The 17,894-nt window shown below is 39.1% G+C and overlaps 13 non-coding genes across 13 annotated transcripts; all 13 read left to right on the forward strand.

Annotated features, from left to right (window-relative positions):
- The first annotated feature begins 470 nt into the window (after window positions 1–470).
- On the forward strand, window positions 471–542 carry TRNAE-CUC (transfer RNA glutamic acid (anticodon CUC)). The gene has a single exon. It is a non-coding gene; the product is annotated as a tRNA-Glu (tRNA).
- An 860-nt stretch (window positions 543–1,402) lies between these two features.
- On the forward strand, window positions 1,403–1,474 carry TRNAE-CUC (transfer RNA glutamic acid (anticodon CUC)). The gene has a single exon. It is a non-coding gene; the product is annotated as a tRNA-Glu (tRNA).
- An 848-nt stretch (window positions 1,475–2,322) lies between these two features.
- TRNAE-CUC (transfer RNA glutamic acid (anticodon CUC)) lies at window positions 2,323–2,394 on the forward strand. The gene has a single exon. It is a non-coding gene; the product is annotated as a tRNA-Glu (tRNA).
- Window positions 2,395–3,265: 871 nt separating this feature from the next.
- Window positions 3,266–3,337, forward strand: TRNAE-CUC (transfer RNA glutamic acid (anticodon CUC)). The gene has a single exon. It is a non-coding gene; the product is annotated as a tRNA-Glu (tRNA).
- Window positions 3,338–5,119: 1,782 nt separating this feature from the next.
- On the forward strand, window positions 5,120–5,191 carry TRNAE-CUC (transfer RNA glutamic acid (anticodon CUC)). Its single transcript has one exon. It is a non-coding gene; the product is annotated as a tRNA-Glu (tRNA).
- Window positions 5,192–8,869: 3,678 nt separating this feature from the next.
- Window positions 8,870–8,941, forward strand: TRNAE-CUC (transfer RNA glutamic acid (anticodon CUC)). Its single transcript has one exon. It is a non-coding gene; the product is annotated as a tRNA-Glu (tRNA).
- An 860-nt stretch (window positions 8,942–9,801) lies between these two features.
- On the forward strand, window positions 9,802–9,873 carry TRNAE-CUC (transfer RNA glutamic acid (anticodon CUC)). The gene has a single exon. It is a non-coding gene; the product is annotated as a tRNA-Glu (tRNA).
- Window positions 9,874–12,611: 2,738 nt separating this feature from the next.
- TRNAE-CUC (transfer RNA glutamic acid (anticodon CUC)) lies at window positions 12,612–12,683 on the forward strand. Its single transcript has one exon. It is a non-coding gene; the product is annotated as a tRNA-Glu (tRNA).
- Window positions 12,684–13,538: 855 nt separating this feature from the next.
- On the forward strand, window positions 13,539–13,610 carry TRNAE-CUC (transfer RNA glutamic acid (anticodon CUC)). The gene has a single exon. It is a non-coding gene; the product is annotated as a tRNA-Glu (tRNA).
- An 855-nt stretch (window positions 13,611–14,465) lies between these two features.
- Window positions 14,466–14,537, forward strand: TRNAE-CUC (transfer RNA glutamic acid (anticodon CUC)). Its single transcript has one exon. It is a non-coding gene; the product is annotated as a tRNA-Glu (tRNA).
- Window positions 14,538–15,403: 866 nt separating this feature from the next.
- TRNAE-CUC (transfer RNA glutamic acid (anticodon CUC)) lies at window positions 15,404–15,475 on the forward strand. Its single transcript has one exon. It is a non-coding gene; the product is annotated as a tRNA-Glu (tRNA).
- An 855-nt stretch (window positions 15,476–16,330) lies between these two features.
- TRNAE-CUC (transfer RNA glutamic acid (anticodon CUC)) lies at window positions 16,331–16,402 on the forward strand. The gene has a single exon. It is a non-coding gene; the product is annotated as a tRNA-Glu (tRNA).
- An 866-nt stretch (window positions 16,403–17,268) lies between these two features.
- Window positions 17,269–17,340, forward strand: TRNAE-CUC (transfer RNA glutamic acid (anticodon CUC)). Its single transcript has one exon. It is a non-coding gene; the product is annotated as a tRNA-Glu (tRNA).
- Window positions 17,341–17,894: the final 554 nt, after the last annotated feature.

Below are 17,894 nucleotides of genomic sequence, written 5' to 3' on the forward strand. Positions count from 1 at the left end.
TTTTTCTGCAATAGTTCCTGCATTCAAAGGTCGACACATACCTTGCAGACAAAGTTAGTTTAGATTAAAATTGCTCTTTGCAGCGAAAAATGCTGACCACAAGAGCTTTTAGCCATTCATTCCATTCTTTTGCACAAAAAGCCATTTGAGCTCATATCGGAAATCATTCTTACCTTCAACTTCCAAATACTTGGTGTCAAGAGACTCAAACCCCTCAACATATTATTGTTGATTTTTGGTACTCAGTGGAAACAAATGTGGCTCTCTAGACAAGATGGAGACAAGATGGAGACAAAATCTCCAAAGAAAAGTGCCACATGTGGGATCACAGTCATGACCTTAAGAGTTTGAGATTGACGCGCCACCTATTGTGCTAACAAGGAAAGCTTCTGTTGCAAACATGCAGAAGTTGCTTACTCAAAGAAATAAAGTTCTTTTTTTCCACATCATCGACTACACAGCACAACATTTCCCATATGGTCTAGCGGTTAGGATTCCTGGTTCTCACCCAGGCGGCCCGGGTTCGACTCCCGGTATGGGAATGCAAATTTTTCTGTGCTTGTTTCGACATTCAAAGGCCGACGCAATTGTTTGGCCATTGTGGCCTGTCATTTGACCTAAAATTTCCTTACTTATCCATAGAATATTGGAACTGAATGGTAAAGTTTCTAGGCTCTCCTGCCAAAGATAATGAGTAAACTACATACCGTCTGAGGAAAAAACTTACAATCTTCAGTATATTGAATTGACCTGTTAACTCCAGCTCAAATGAGGCAGGATTCAACTACTAAAATGAAAAACAGCTTTTTAGTGAAGGCAACACTCTTTTTTTTTTTTTTTTAAAACCCTATATGTTTTCTGCAACTCTGTGGAATATCCCATATTAATTAGCAAGCAGTTTTCTTAGTTTACTGGTTCAATTCCTGATAGGGGAGTGCCACTTTTTTCTGCAATAGTTCCTGCATTCAAAGGTCGACACATACCTTGCAGACAAAGTTAGTTTAGATTAAAATTGCTCTTTGCAGCGAAAAATGCTGACCACAAGAGCTTTTAGCTATTCATTCCATTCTGTTGCACAAAAAGCCATTTGAGCTCATATCGGAAATCATTCTTACCTTCGACTTCCAAATTCTTGGTGTCAAGAGACTCAAACCCCTCGATATATTATTGTTGATTTTTGGTACTCAGTGGAAACAAATGTGGCTCTCTAGACAAGATGGAGACAAAATCTCCAAAGAAAAGTGCCACAAGTGAGGATCACAATCATGACCTTAAGAGTTTGAGATTGACACGCCACCTATTGTGCTAACAAGGAAAGCTTCTGTTGCAAACGTGCAGAAGTTGCTTACTCAAAGAAACAAAGTTCTTTTTTTCCACATCATCGACTACACAGCACAACATTTCCCATATGGTCTAGCGGTTAGGATTCCTGGTTCTCACCCAGGCGGCCCGGGTTCGACTCCCGGTATGGGAATGCAAATTTTTCTGTGCTTGTTTCGACATTCAAAGGCCGTCGCCATTGTGGCCTGTCATTTGACCTAAAATTTCCTTACTTATCCATAGAATATTGGAACTGAATGGTAAAGTTTCTAGGCTCTCCTGTCAAAGATAATGAGTAAACTACATACCGTCTGAGGAAAAAACTTACAATCTTCAGTATATTGAATTGACCTGTTAACTCCAGCTCAAATGAGGCAGGATTCAACTACTAAAATGAAAAACAGCTTTTTAGTGAAGGCAACACTCTTTTTTTTTTTTTTTAAAACCCTATATGTTTTCTGCAACTCTGTGGAATATCCCATATTAATTAGCAAGCAGTTTTCTTAGTTTACTGGTTCAATTCCTGATAGGGGAGTGCCACTTTTTTCTGCAATAGTTCCTGCATTCAAAGGTCGACACATACCTTGCAGACAAAGTTAGTTTAGATTAAAATTGCTCTTTGCAGCGAAAAATGCTGACCACAAGAGCTTTTAGCCATTCATTCCATTCTTTTGCACAAAAAGCCATTTGAGCTCATATCGGAAATCATTCTTACCTTCAACTTCCAAATACTTGGTGTCAAGAGACTCAAACCCCTCGATACATTATTGTTGATTTTTGGTACTCAGTGGAAACAAATGTGGCTCTCTAGACAAGATGGAGACAAAATCTCCAAAGAAAAGTGCCACATGTGAGGATCACAATCATGACCTTAAGAGTTTGAGATTGACGCGCCACCTATTGTGCTAACAAGGAAAGCTTCTGTTGCAAACGTGCAGAAGTTGCTTACTCAAAGAAATAAAGTTCTTTTTTTCCACATCATCGACTACACAGCACAACATTTCCCATATGGTCTAGCGGTTAGGATTCCTGGTTCTCACCCAGGCGGCCCGGGTTCGACTCCCGGTATGGGAATGCAAATTTTTCTGTGCTTGTTTCGACATTCAAAGGCCGACGCAATTGTTTGGCCATTGTGGCCTGTCATTTGACCTAAAATTTCCTTACTTATCCATAGAATATTGGAACTAAATGGTAAAGTTTCTAGGCTCTCCTGCGAAAGATAATGAGTAAACTACATACCGTCTGAGGAAAAAACTTACAATCTTCAGTATATTGAATTGACCTGTTAACTCCAGCTCAAATGAGGCAGAATTCAACTACTAAAATGAAAAACAGCTTTTTAGTGAAGGCAACACTCTTTTTTTTTTTTTTTTAAAACCCTATATGTTTTCTGCAACTCTGGGGAATATCCCATATTAATTAGCAAGCAGTTTTCTTAGTTTACTGGTTCAATTCCTGATAGGGGAGTGCCACTTTTTTCTGCAATAGTTCCTGCATTCAAAGGTCGACACATACCTTGCAGACAAAGTTAGTTTAGATTAAAATTGCTCTTTGCAGCGAAAAATGCTGACCACAAGAGCTTTTAGCCATTCATTCTATTCTTTTGCACAAAAAGCCATTTGAGCTCATATCGGAAATCATTCTTACCTTCAACTTCCAAATACTTGGTGTCAAGAGACTCAAACCCCTCAACATATTATTGTTGATTTTTAATACTCAGTGGAAACAAATGTGGCTCTCTAGACAAGATGGAGACAAGATGGAGACAAAATCTCCAAAGAAAAGTGCCACATGTGAGGATCACAATCATGACCTTAAGAGTTTTAGATTGACGCGCCACCTATTGTGCTAACAAGGAAAGCTTCTGTTGCAAACGTGCAGAAGTTGCTTACTCAAAGAAATAAAGTTCTTTTTTTCCACATCATCGACTACACAGCACAACATTTCCCATATGGTCTAGCGGTTAGGATTCCTGGTTCTCACCCAGGCGGCCCGGGTTCGACTCCCGGTATGGGAATGCAAATTTTTCTGTGCTTGTTTCGACATTCAAAGGCCGACGCAATTGTTTGGCCATTGTGGCCTGTCATTTGACCTAAAATTTCCTTACTTATCCATAGAATATTGGAACTGAATGGTAAAGTTTCTAGGCTCTCCTGCCAAAGATAATAAGTAAACTACATACCGTCTGAGTAAAAAACTTACAATCTTCAGTATATTGAATTGACCTGTTAACTCCAGCTCAAATGAGGCAGGATTCAACTACTAAAATGAAAAACAGCTTTTTAGTGAAGGCAACACTCTTTTTTTTTTTTTTTTAAAACCCTATATGTTTTCTGCAACTCTGTGGAATATCCCATATTAATTAGCAAGCAGTTTTCTTAGTTTACTGGTTCAATTCCTGATAGGGGAGTGCCACTTTTTTCTGCAATAGTTCCTGCATTCAAAGGTCGACACATACCTTGCAGACAAAGTTAGTTTAGATTAAAATTGCTCTTTGCAGCGAAAAATGCTGACCACAAGAGCTTTTAGCTATTCATTCCATTCTGTTGCACAAAAAGCCATTTGAGCTCATATCGGAAATCATTCTTACCTTCGACTTCCAAATTCTTGGTGTCAAGAGACTCAAACCCCTCGATATATTATTGTTGATTTTTGGTACTCAGTGGAAACAAATGTGGCTCTCTAGACAAGATGGAGACAAAATCTCCAAAGAAAAGTGCCACATGTGAGGATCACAATCATGACCTTAAGAGTTTGAGATTGACACGCCACCTATTGTGCTAACAAGGAAAGCTTCTGTTGCAAACGTGCAGAAGTTGCTTACTCAAAGAAACAAAGTCCTTTTTTTCCACATCATCGACTACACAGCACAACATTTCCCATACGGTCTAGCGGTTAGGATTCCTGGTTCTCACCCAGGCGGCCTGGGTTCGACTCCCGTTATGGGAATGCAAATTTTTCTGTGCTTGTTTCGACATTCAAAGGCCGTCGCCATTGTGGCCTGTCATTTGACCTAAAATTTCCTTACTTATCCATAGAATATTGGAACTGAATGGTAAAGTTTCTAGGCTCTCCTGTCAAAGATAATGAGTAAACTACATACCGTCTGAGGAAAAAACTTACAATCTTCAGTATATTGAATTGACCTGTTAACTCCAGCTCAAATGAGGCAGGATTCAACTACTAAAATGAAAAACAGCTTTTTAGTGAAGGCAACACTCTTTTTTTTTTTTTTTTTAAAACCCTATATGTTTTCTGCAACTCTGTGGAATATCCCATATTAATTAGCAAGCAGTTTTCTTAGTTTACTGGTTCAATTCCTGATAGGGGACTGCCACTTTTTTCTGCAATAGTTCCTGCATTCAAAGGTCGACACATACCTTGCAGACAAAGTTAGTTTAGATTAAAATTGCTCTTTGCAGCGAAAAATGCTGACCACAAGAGCTTTTAGATATTCATTCCATTCTGTTGCACAAAAAGCCATTTGAGCTCATATCGGAAATCATTCTTACCTTCGACTTCCAAATTCTTGGTGTCAAGAGACTCAAACCCCTCGATATATTATTGTTGATTTTTGGTACTCAGTGGAAACAAATGTGGCTCTCTAGACAAGATGGAGACAAAATCTCCAAAGAAAAGTGCCACATGTGAGGATCACAATCATGACCTTAAGAGTTTGAGATTGACGCGCCACCTATTGTGCTAACAAGGAAAGCTTCTGTTGCAAACATGCAGAAGTTGCTTACTCAAAGAAATAAAGTTCTTTTTTTCCACATCATCGCCTACACAGCACAACATTTCCCATATGGTCTAGCGGTTAGGATTCCTGGTTCTCACCCAGGCGGCCCGGGTTCGACTCCCGGTATGGGAATGCAAATTTTTCTGTGCTTGTTTCGACATTCAAAGGCCGACGCAATTGGTTGGCCATTGTGGCCTGTCATTTGACCTAAAATTTCCTTACTTATCCATAGAATATTGGAACTGAATGGTAAAGTTTCTAGGCTCTCCTGCGAAAGATAATGAGTAAACTACATACCGTCTGAGGAAAAAACTTACAATCTTCAGTATATTGAATTGACCTGTTAACTCCAGCTCAAATGAGGCAGGATTCAACTACTAAAATGAAAAACAGCTTTTTAGTGAAGGCAACACTCTTTTTTTTTTTTTTTTAAAACCCTATATGTTTTCTGCAACTCTGTGGAATGTCCCATATTAATTAGCAAGCAGTTTTCTTAGTTTACTGGTTCAATTCCTGATAGGGGAGTGCCACTTTTTTCTGCAATAGTTCCTGCATTCAAAGGTCGACACATACCTTGCAGACAAAGTTAGTTTAGATTAAAATTGCTCTTTGCAGCGAAAAATGCTGACCACAAGAGCTTTTAGCCATTCATTCCATTCTTTTGCACAAAAAGCCATTTGAGCTCATATCGGAAATCATTCTTACCTTCAACTTCCAAATACTTGGTGTCAAGAGACTCAAACCCCTCAACATATTATTGTTGATTTTTGGTACTCAGTGGAAACAAATGTGGCTCTCTAAACAAGATGGAGACAAAATCTCCAAAGAAAAGTGCCACATGTGAGGAACACAATCATGACCTTAAGAGTTTGAGATTGACGCGCCACCTATTGTGCTAACAAGGAAAGCTTCTGTTGCAAACGTGCAGAAGTTGCTTACTCAAAGAAATAAAGTTCTTTTTTTCCACATCATCGACTACACAGCACAACATTTCCCATATGGTCTAGCGGTTAGGATTCCTGGTTCTCACCCAGGCGGCCCGGGTTCGACTCCCGGTATGGGAGTGCAAATTTTTCTGTGCTTGTTTCGACATTCAAAGGCCGACGCAATTGGTTGGCCATTGTGGCCTGTCATTTGACCTAAAATTTCCTTACTTATCCATAGAATATTGGAACTGAATGGTAAAGTTTCTAGGCTCTCCTGCGAAAGATAATGAGTATACTACATACCGTCTGAGGAAAAAACTTACAATCTTCAGTATATTGAATTGACCTGTTAACTCCAGCTCAAATGAGGCAGGATTCAACTACTAAAATGAAAAACAGCTTTTTAGTGAAGGCAACACTCTTTTTTTTTTTTTTTTAAAACCCTATATGTTTTCTGCAACTCTGTGGAATATCCCATATTAATTAGCAAGCAGTTTTCTTAGTTTACTGGTTCAATTCCTGATAGGGGACTGCCACTTTTTTCTGCAATAGTTCCTGCATTCAAAGGTCGACACATACCTTGCAGACAAAGTTAGTTTAGATTAAAATTGCTCTTTGCAGCGAAAAATGCTGACCACAAGAGCTTTTAGCTATTCATTCCATTCTGTTGAACAAAAAGCCATTTGAGCTCATATCGGAAATCATTCTTACCTTCGACTTCCAAATTCTTGGTGTCAAGAGACTCAAACCCCTCGATATACTATTGTTGATTTTTGGTACTCAGTGGAAACAAATGTGGCTCTCTAGACAAGATGGAGACAAAATCTCCAAAGAAAAGTGCCACATGTGAGGATCACAATCATGACCTTAAGAGTTTGAGATTGACGCGCCACCTATTGTGCTAACAAGGAAAGCTTCTGTTGCAAACATGCAGAAGTTGCTTACTCAAAGAAATAAAGTTCTTTTTTTCCACATCATCGCCTACACAGCACAACATTTCTCATATGGTCTAGCGGTTAGGATTCCTGGTTCTCACCCAGGCGGCCCGGGTTCGACTCCCGGTATGGGAATGCAAATTTTTCTGTGCTTGTTTCGACATTCAAAGGCCGACGCAATTGGTTGGCCATTGTGGCCTGTCATTTGACCTAAAATTTCCTTACTTATCCATAGAATATTGGAACTGAATGGTAAAGTTTCTAGGCTCTCCTGCGAAAGATAATGAGTAAACTACATACCGTCTGAGGAAAAAACTTACAATCTTCAGTATATTGAATTGACCTGTTAACTCCAGCTCAAATGAGGCAGGATTCAACTACTAAAATGAAAAACAGCTTTTTAGTGAAGGCAACACTCTTTTTTTTTTTTTTTTAAAACCCTATATGTTTTCTGCAACTCTGTGGAATGTCCCATATTAATTAGCAAGCAGTTTTCTTAGTTTACTGGTTCAATTCCTGATAGGGGAGTGCCACTTTTTTCTGCAATAGTTCCTGCATTCAAAGGTCGACACATACCTTGCAGACAAAGTTAGTTTAGATTAAAATTGCTCTTTGCAGCGAAAAATGCTGACCACAAGAGCTTTTAGCCATTCATTCCATTCTTTTGCACAAAAAGCCATTTGAGCTCATATCGGAAATCATTCTTACCTTCAACTTCCAAATACTTGGTGTCAAGAGACTCAAACCCCTCAACATATTATTGTTGATTTTTGGTACTCAGTGGAAACAAATGTGGCTCTCTAGACAAGATGGAGACAAAATGGAGACAAAATCTCCAAAGAAAAGGGCCACATGTGAGGATCACAATCATGACCTTAAGAGTTTGAGATTGACGCGCCACCTATTGTGCTAACAAGGAAAGCTTCTGTTGCAAACGTGCAGAAGTTGCTTACTCAAAGAAATAAAGTTCTTTTTTTCCACATCATCGACTACACAGCACAACATTTCCCATATGGTCTAGCGGTTAGGATTCCTGGTTCTCACCCAAGCGGCCCGGGTTCAACTCCCGGTATGGGAATGCAAATTTTTCTGTGCTTGTTTCGACATTCAAAGGCCGACGCAATTGGTTGGCCATTGTGGCCTGTCATTTGACCTAAAATTTCCTTACTTATCCATAGAATATTGGAACTGAATGGTAAAGTTTCTAGGCTCTCCTGCGAAAGATAATGAGTAAACTACATACCGTCTGAGGAAAAAACTTACAATCTTCAGTATATTGAATTGACCTGTTAACTCCAGCTCAAATGAGGCAGGATTCAACTACTAAAATGAAAAACAGCTTTTTAGTGAAGGCAACACTCTTTTTTTTTTTTTTTTAAAACCCTATATGTTTTCTGCAACTCTGTGGAATATCCCATATTAATTAGCAAGCAGTTTTCTTAGTTTACTGGTTCAATTCCTGATAGGGGAGTGCCACTTTTTTCTGCAATAGTTCCTGCATTCAAAGGTCGACACATACCTTGCAGACAAAGTTAGTTTAGATTAAAATTGCTCTTTGCAGCGAAAAATGCTGACCACAAGAGCTTTTAGCCATTCATTCCATTCTTTTGCACAAAAAGCCATTTGAGCTCATATCGGAAATCATTCTTACCTTCAACTTCCAAATACTTGGTGTCAAGAGACTCAAACCCCTCAACATATTATTGTTGATTTTTGGTACTCAGTGGAAACAAATGTGGCTCTCTAGACAAGATGGAGACAAAATTTAGACAAAATCTCCAAAGAAAAGGGCCACATGTGAGGATCACAATCATGACCTTAAGAGTTTGAGATTGACGCGCCACCTATTGTGCTAACAAGGAAAGCTTCTGTTGCAAACATGCAGAAGTTGCTTACTCAAAGAAATAAAGTTCTTTTTTTCCACATCATCGACTACACAGCACAACATTTCCCATATGGTCTAGCGGTTAGGATTCCTGGTTCTCACCCAGGCGGCCCGGGTTCGACTCCCGGTATGGGAATGCAAATTTTTCTGTGCTTGTTTCGACATTCAAAGGCCGACGCAATTGGTTGGCCATTGTGGCCTGTCATTTGACCTAAAATTTCCTTACTTATCCATAGAATATTGGAACTGAATGGTAAAGTTTCTAGGCTCTCCTGCGAAAGATAATGAGTAAACTACATACCGTCTGAGGAAAAAACTTACAATCTTCAGTATATTGAATTGACCTGTTAACTCCAGCTCAAATGAGGCAGGATTCAACTACTAAAATGAAAAACAGCTTTTTAGTGAAGGCAACACTCTTTTTTTTTTTTTTTTAAAACCCTATATGTTTTCTGCAACTCTGTGGAATATCCCATATTAATTAGCAAGCAGTTTTCTTAGTTTACTGGTTCAATTCCTGATAGGGGACTGCCACTTTTTTCTGCAATAGTTCCTGCATTCAAAGGTCGACACATACCTTGCAGACAAAGTTAGTTTAGATTAAAATTGCTCTTTGCAGCGAAAAATGCTGACCACAAGAGCTTTTAGCCATTCATTCCATTCTGTTGCACAAAAAGCCATGTGAGCTCATATCGGAAATCATTCTTACCTTCGACTTCCAAATACTTGGTGTCAAGAGACTCAAACCTCTCAATATATTATTGTTGATTTTTGGTACTCAGTGGAAACAAATGTGGCTCTCTAGACAAGATGGAGACAAAATCTCCAAAGAAAAGTGCCACATGTGAGGATCACAATCATGACCTTAAGAGTTTGAGATTGACGCGCCACCTATTGTGCTAACAAGGAAAGCTTCTGTTGCAAACGTGCAGAAGTTGCTTACTCAAAGAAATAAAGTTCTTTTTTTCCACATCATCGACTACACAGCACAACATTTCCCATATGGTCTAGCGGTTAGGATTCCTGGTTCTCACCCAGGCGGCCCGGGTTCGACTCCCGGTATGGGAATGCAAATTTTTCTGTGCTTGTTTCGACATTCAAAGGCCGACGCAATTGTTTGGCCATTGTGGCCTGTCATTTGACCTAAAATTTCCTTACTTATCCATAGAATATTGGAACTGAATGGTAATGTTTCTAGGCTCTCCTGCCAAAGATAATGAGTAAACTACATACCGTCTGAGGAAAAAACTTACAATCTTCGGTATATTGAATTGACCTGTTAACTCCAGCTCAAATGAGGCAGGATTCAACTACTAAAATGAAAAACAGCTTTTTAGTGAAGGCAACACTCTTTTTTTTTTTTTTTTTTTTTTTTAAAACCCTATATGTTTTCTGCAACTCTGTGGAATATCCCATATTAATTAGCAAGCAGTTTTCTTAGTTTACTGGTTCAATTCCTGATAGGGGACTGCCACTTTTTTCTGCAATAGTTCCTGCATTCAAAGGTCGACACATACCTTGCAGACAAAGTTAGTTTAGATTAAAATTGCTCTTTGCAGCGAAAAATGCTGACCACAAGAGCTTTTAGCTATTCATTCCATTCTGTTGCACAAAAAGCCATTTGAGCTCATATCGGAAATCATTCTTACCTTCGACTTCCAAATTCTTGGTGTCAAGAGACTCAAACCCCTCGATATATTATTGTTGATTTTTGGTACTCAGTGGAAACAAATGTGGCTCTCTAGACAAGATGGAGACAAAATCTCCAAAGAAAAGTGCCACATGTGAGGATCACAATCATGACCTTAAGAGTTTGAGATTGACGCGCCACCTATTGTGCTAACAAGGAAAGCTTCTGTTGCAAACATGCAGAAGTTGCTTACTCAAAGAAATAAAGTTCTTTTTTTCCACATCATCGGCTACACAGCACAACATTTCCCATATGGTCTAGCGGTTAGGATTCCTGGTTCTCACCCAGGCGGCCTGGGTTCGACTCCCGGTATGGGAATGCAAATTTTTCTGTGCTTGTTTCGACATTCAAAGGCCGACGCAATTGGTTGGCCATTGTGGCCTGTCATTTGACCTAAAATTTCCTTACTTATCCATAGAATATTGGAACTGAATGGTAACGTTTCTAGGCTCTCCTGCGAAAGATAATGAGTAAACTACATACCGTCTGAGGAAAAAACTTACAATCTTCAGTATATTGAATTGACCTGTTAACTCCAGCTCAAATGAGGCAGGATTCAACTACTAAAATGAAAAACAGCTTTTTAGTGAAGGCAACACTCTTTTTTTTTTTTTTTTAAAACCCTATATGTTTTCTGCAACTCTGTGGAATATCCCATATTAATTAGCAAGCAGTTTTCTTAGTTTACTGGTTTAATTCCTGATAGGGGAGTGCCACTTTTTTCTGCAATAGTTCCTGCATTCAAAGGTCGACACATAACTTGCAGACAAAGTTAGTTTAGATTAAAATTGCTCTTTGCAGCGAAAAATGCTGACCACAAGAGCTTTTAGCCATTCATTCCATTCTTTTGCACAAAAAGCCATTTGAGCTCATATCGGAAATCATTCTTACCTTCAACTTCCAAATACTTGGTGTCAAGAGACTCAAACCCCTCAACATATTATTGTTGATTTTTGGTACTCAGTGGAAACAAATGTGGCTCTCTAGACAAGATGGAGACAAAATGGAGACAAAATCTCCAGAGAAAAGGGCCACATGTGAGGATCACAATCATGACCTTAAGAGTTTGAGATTGACGCGCCACCTATTGTGCTAACAAGGAAAGCTTCTGTTGCAAACGTGCAGAAGTTGCTTACTCAAAGAAATAAAGTTCTTTTTTTCCACATCATCGCCTGCACAGCACAACATTTCCCATATGGTCTAGCGGTTAGGATTCCTGGTTCTCACCCAGGCGGCCCGGGATCGACTCCCGGTATGGGAATGCAAATTTTTATGTGCTTGTTTCGACATTCAAAGGCCGACGCAATTGTTTGGCCATTGTGGCCTGTCATTTGACCTAAAATTTCCTTACTTATCCATAGAATATTGGAACTGAATGGTAAAGTTTCTAGGCTCTCCTGCGAAAGATAATGAGTAAACTACATACCGTCTGAGGAAAAAACTTACAATCTTCAGTATATTGAATTGACCTGTTAACTCCAGCTCAAATGAGGCAGGATTCAACTACTAAAATGAAAAACAGCTTTTTAGTGAAGGCAACACTCTTTTTTTTTTTAAAACCCTATATGTTTTCTGCAACTCTGTGGAATATCCCATATTAATTAGCAAGCAGTTTTCTTAGTTTACTGGTTCAATTCCTGATAGGGGACTGCCACTTTTTTCTGCAATAGTTCCTGCATTCAAAGGTCGACACATACCTTGCAGACAAAGTTAGTTTAGATTAAAATTGCTCTTTGCAGCGAAAAATGCTGACCACAAGAGCTTTTAGCTATTCATTCCATTCTGTTGCACAAAAAGCCATTTGAGCTCATATCGGAAATCATTCTTACCTTCGACTTCCAAATTCTTGGTGTCAAGAGACTCAAACCCCTCGATATATTATTGTTGATTTTTGGTACTCAGTGGAAACAAATGTGGCTCTCTAGACAAGATGGAGACAAAATCTCCAAAGAAAAGTGCCACATGTGAGGATCACAATCATGACCTTAAGAGTTTGAGATTGACGCGCCACCTATTGTGCTAACAAGGAAAGCTTCTGTTGCAAACATGCAGAAGTTGCTTACTCAAAGAAATAAAGTTCTTTTTTTCCACATCATCGACTACACAGCACAACATTTCCCATATGGTCTAGCGGTTAGGATTCCTGGTTCTCACCCAGGCGGCCCGGGTTCGACTCCCGGTATGGGAATGCACATTTTTCTGTGCTTGTTTCGACATTCAAAGGCCGACGCAATTGGTTGGCCATTGTGGCCTGTCATTTGACCTAAAATTTCCTTACTTATCCATAGAATATTGGAACTGAATGGTAAAGTTTCTAGGCTCTCCTGCGAAAGATAATGAGTAAACTACATACCGTCTGAGGAAAAAACTTACAATCTTCAGTATATTGAATTGACCTGTTAACTCCAGCTCAAATGAGGCAGGATTCAACTACTAAAATGAAAAACAGCTTTTTAGTGAAGGCAACACTCTTTTTTTTTTTAAAACCCTATATGTTTTCTGCAACTCTGTGGAATATCCCATATTAATTAGCAAGCAGTTTTCTTAGTTTACTGGTTCAATTCCTGATAGGGGACTGCCACTTTTTTCTGCAATAGTTCCTGCATTCAAAGGTCGACACATACCTTGCAGACAAAGTTAGTTTAGATTAAAATTGCTCTTTGCAGCGAAAAATGCTGACCACAAGAGCTTTTAGCTATTCATTCCATTCTGTTGCACAAAAAGCCATTTGAGCTCATATCGGAAATCATTCTTACCTTCGACTTCCAAATTCTTGGTGTCAAGAGACTCAAACCCCTCGATATATTATTGTTGATTTTTGGTACTCAGTGGAAACAAATGTGGCTCTCTAGACAAGATGGAGACAAAATCTCCAAAGAAAAGTGCCACATGTGAGGATCACAATCATGACCTTAAGAGTTTGAGATTGACGCGCCACCTATTGTGCTAACAAGGAAAGCTTCTGTTGCAAACATGCAGAAGTTGCTTACTCAAAGAAATAAAGTTCTTTTTTTCCACATCATCGACTACACAGCACAACATTTCCCATATGGTCTAGCGGTTAGGATTCCTGGTTCTCACCCAGGCGGCCCGGGTTCGACTCCCGGTATGGGAATGCAAATTTTTCTGTGCTTGTTTCGACATTCAAAGGCCGACGCAATTGGTTGGCCATTGTGGCCTGTCATTTGACCTAAAATTTCCTTACTTATCCATAGAATATTGGAACTGAATGGTAAAGTTTCTAGGCTCTCCTGCGAAAGATAATGAGTAAACTACATACCGTCTGAGGAAAAAACTTACAATCTTCAGTATATTGAATTGACCTGTTAACTCCAGCTCAAATGAGGCAGGATTCAACTACTAAAATGAAAAACAGCTTTTTAGTGAAGGCAACACTCTTTTTTTTTTTAAAACCCTATATGTTTTCTGCAACTCTGTGGAATATCCCATATTAATTAGCAAGCAGTTTTCTTAGTTTACTGGTTCAATTCCTGATAGGGGACTGACACTTTTTTCTGCAATAGTTCCTGCATTCAAAGGTCGACACATACCTTGCAGACAAAGTTAGTTTAGATTAAAATTGCTCTTTGCAGCGAAAAATGCTGACCACAAGAGCTTTTAGCTATTCATTCCATTCTGTTGCACAAAAAGCCATTTGAGCTCATATCGGAAATCATTCTTACCTTCGACTTCCAAATTCTTGGTGTCAAGAGACTCAAACCCCTCGATATATTATTGTTGATTTTTGGTACTCAGTGGAAACAAATGTGGCTCTCTAGACAAGATGGAGACAAAATCTCCAAAGAAAAGTGCCACATGTGAGGATCACAATCATGACCTTAAGAGTTTGAGATTGACGCGCCACCTATTGTGCTAACAAGGAAAGCTTCTGTTGCAAACATGCAGAAGTTGCTTACTCAAAGAAATAAAGTTCTTTTTTTCCACATCATCGACTACACAGCACAACATTTCCCATATGGTCTAGCGGTTAGGATTCCTGGTTCTCACCCAGGCGGCCCGGGTTCGACTCCCGGTATGGGAATGCAAATTTTTCTGTGCTTGTTTCGACATTCAAAGGCCGACGCAATTGGTTGGCCATTGTGGCCTGTCATTTGACCTAAAATTTCCTTACTTATCCATAGAATATTGGAACTGAATGGTAAAGTTTCTAGGCTCTCCTGCGAAAGATAATGAGTAAACTACATACCGTCTGAGGAAAAAACTTATAATCTTCAGTATATTGAATTGACCTGTTAACTCCAGCTCAAATGAGGCAGGATTCAACTACTAAAATGAAAAACAGCTTTTTAGTGAAGGCAACACTCTTTTTTTTTTTTTTTTTTTTTTAAAACCCTATATGTTTTCTGCAACTCTGTGGAATATCTTATATTAATTAGCAAGCAGTTTTCTTAGTTTACTGGTTCAATTCCTGATAGGGGAGTGCCACTTTTTTCTGCAATAGTTCCTGCATTCAAAGGTCGACACATACCTTGCAGACAAAGTTAGTTTAGATTAAAATTGCTCTTTGCAGCGAAAAATGCTGACCACAAGAGCTTTTAGCCATTCATTCCATTCTTTTGCACAAAAAGCCATTTGAGCTCATATCGGAAATCATTCTTACCTTCAACTTCCAAATACTTGGTGTCAAGAGACTCAAACCCCTCAACATATTATTGTTGATTTTTGGTACTCAGTGGAAACAAATGTGGCTCTCTAGACAAGATGGAGACAAAATCTCCAAAGAAAAGTGCCACATGTGAGGATCACAATCATGACCTTAAGAGTTTGAGATTGACGCGCCACCTATTGTGCTAACAAGGAAAGCTTCTGTTGCAAACATTCAGAAGTTGCTTACTCAAAGAAATAAAGTTCTTTTTTTCCACATCATCGACTACACAGCACAACATTTCCCATATGGTCTAGCGGTTAGGATTCCTGGTTCTCACCCAGGCGGCCCGGGTTCGACTCCCGGTATGGGAATGCAAATTTTTCTGTGCTTGTTTCGACATTCAAAGGCCGACGCAATTGGTTGGCCATTGTGGCCTGTCATTTGACCTAAAATTTCCTTACTTATCCATAGAATATTGGAACTGAATGGTAAAGTTTCTAGGCTCTCCTGCGAAAGATAATGAGTAAACTACATACCGTCTGAGGAAAAAACTTACAATCTTCAGTATATTGAATTGACCTGTTAACTCCAGCTCAAATGAGGCAGGATTCAACTACTAAAATGAAAAACAGCTTTTTAGTGAAGGCAACACTCTTTTTTTTTTTAAAACCCTATATGTTTTCTGCAACTCTGTGGAATATCCCATATTAATTAGCAAGCAGTTTTCTTAGTTTACTGGTTCAATTCCTGATAGGGGACTGACACTTTTTTCTGCAATAGTTCCTGCATTCAAAGGTCGACACATACCTTGCAGACAAAGTTAGTTTAGATTAAAATTGCTCTTTGCAGCGAAAAATGCTGACCACAAGAGCTTTTAGCTATTCATTCCATTCTGTTGCACAAAAAGCCATTTGAGCTCATATCGGAAATCATTCTTACCTTCGACTTCCAAATTCTTGGTGTCAAGAGACTCAAACCCCTCGATATATTATTGTTGATTTTTGGTACTCAGTGGAAACAAATGTGGCTCTCTAGACAAGATGGAGACAAAATCTCCAAAGAAAAGTGCCACATGTGAGGATCACAATCATGACCTTAAGAGTTTGAGATTGACGCGCCACCTATTGTGCTAACAAGGAAAGCTTCTGTTGCAAACATGCAGAAGTTGCTTACTCAAAGAAATAAAGTTCTTTTTTTCCACATCATCGACTACACAGCACAACATTTCCCATATGGTCTAGCGGTTAGGATTCCTGGTTCTCACCCAGGCGGCCCGGGTTCGACTCCCGGTATGGGAATGCAAATTTTTCTGTGCTTGTTTCGACATTCAAAGGCCGACGCAATTGGTTGGCCATTGTGGCCTGTCATTTGACCTAAAATTTCCTTACTTATCCATAGAATATTGGAACTGAATGGTAAAGTTTCTAGGCTCTCCTGCGAAAGATAATGAGTAAACTACATACCGTCTGAGGAAAAAACTTATAATCTTCAGTATATTGAATTGACCTGTTAACTCCAGCTCAAATGAGGCAGGATTCAACTACTAAAATGAAAAACAGCTTTTTAGTGAAGGCAACACTCTTTTTTTTTTTTTTTTTTTTTTAAAACCCTATATGTTTTCTGCAACTCTGTGGAATATCTTATATTAATTAGCAAGCAGTTTTCTTAGTTTACTGGTTCAATTCCTGATAGGGGAGTGCCACTTTTTTCTGCAATAGTTCCTGCATTCAAAGGTCGACACATACCTTGCAGACAAAGTTAGTTTAGATTAAAATTGCTCTTTGCAGCGAAAAATGCTGACCACAAGAGCTTTTAGCCATTCATTCCATTCTTTTGCACAAAAAGCCATTTGAGCTCATATCGGAAATCATTCTTACCTTCAACTTCCAAATACTTGGTGTCAAGAGACTCAAACCCCTCAACATATTATTGTTGATTTTTGGTACTCAGTGGAAACAAATGTGGCTCTCTAGACAAGATGGAGACAAAATCTCCAAAGAAAAGTGCCACATGTGAGGATCACAATCATGACCTTAAGAGTTTGAGATTGACGCGCCACCTATTGTGCTAACAAGGAAAGCTTCTGTTGCAAACATTCAGAAGTTGCTTACTCAAAGAAATAAAGTTCTTTTTTTCCACATCATCGACTACACAGCACAACATTTCCCATATGGTCTAGCGGTTAGGATTCCTGGTTCTCACCCAGGCGGCCCGGGTTCGACTCCCGGTATGGGAATGCAAATTTTTCTGTGCTTGTTTCGACATTCAAAGGCCGACGCAATTGGTTGGCCATTGTGGCCTGTCATTTGACCTAAAATTTCCTAACTTATCCATAGAATATTGGAACTGAATGGTAAAGTTTCTAGGCTCTCCTGCGAAAGATAATGAGTAAACTACATACCGTCTGAGGAAAAAACTTACAATCTTCAGTATATTGAATTGACCTGTTAACTCCAGCTCAAATGAGGCAGGATTCAACTACTAAAATGAAAAACAGCTTTTTAGTGAAGGCAACACTCTTTTTTTTTTTAAAACCCTATATGTTTTCTGCAACTCTGTGGAATATCCCATATTAATTAGCAAGCAGTTTTCTTAGTTTACTGGTTCAATTCCTGATAGGGGACTGCCACTTTTTTCTGCAATAGTTCCTGCATTCAAAGGTCGACACATACCTTGCAGACAAAGTTAGTTTAGATTAAAATTGCTCTTTGCAGCGAAAAATGCTGACCACAAGAGCTTTTAGCTATTCATTCCATTCTGTTGCACAAAAAGCCATTTGAGCTCATATCG

The sequence above is a fragment of the Anomaloglossus baeobatrachus genome, chromosome 4 (genome assembly GCF_048569485.1).
Source record: "Anomaloglossus baeobatrachus isolate aAnoBae1 chromosome 4, aAnoBae1.hap1, whole genome shotgun sequence".
Lineage (NCBI taxonomy): Eukaryota > Metazoa > Chordata > Amphibia > Anura > Aromobatidae > Anomaloglossus > Anomaloglossus baeobatrachus.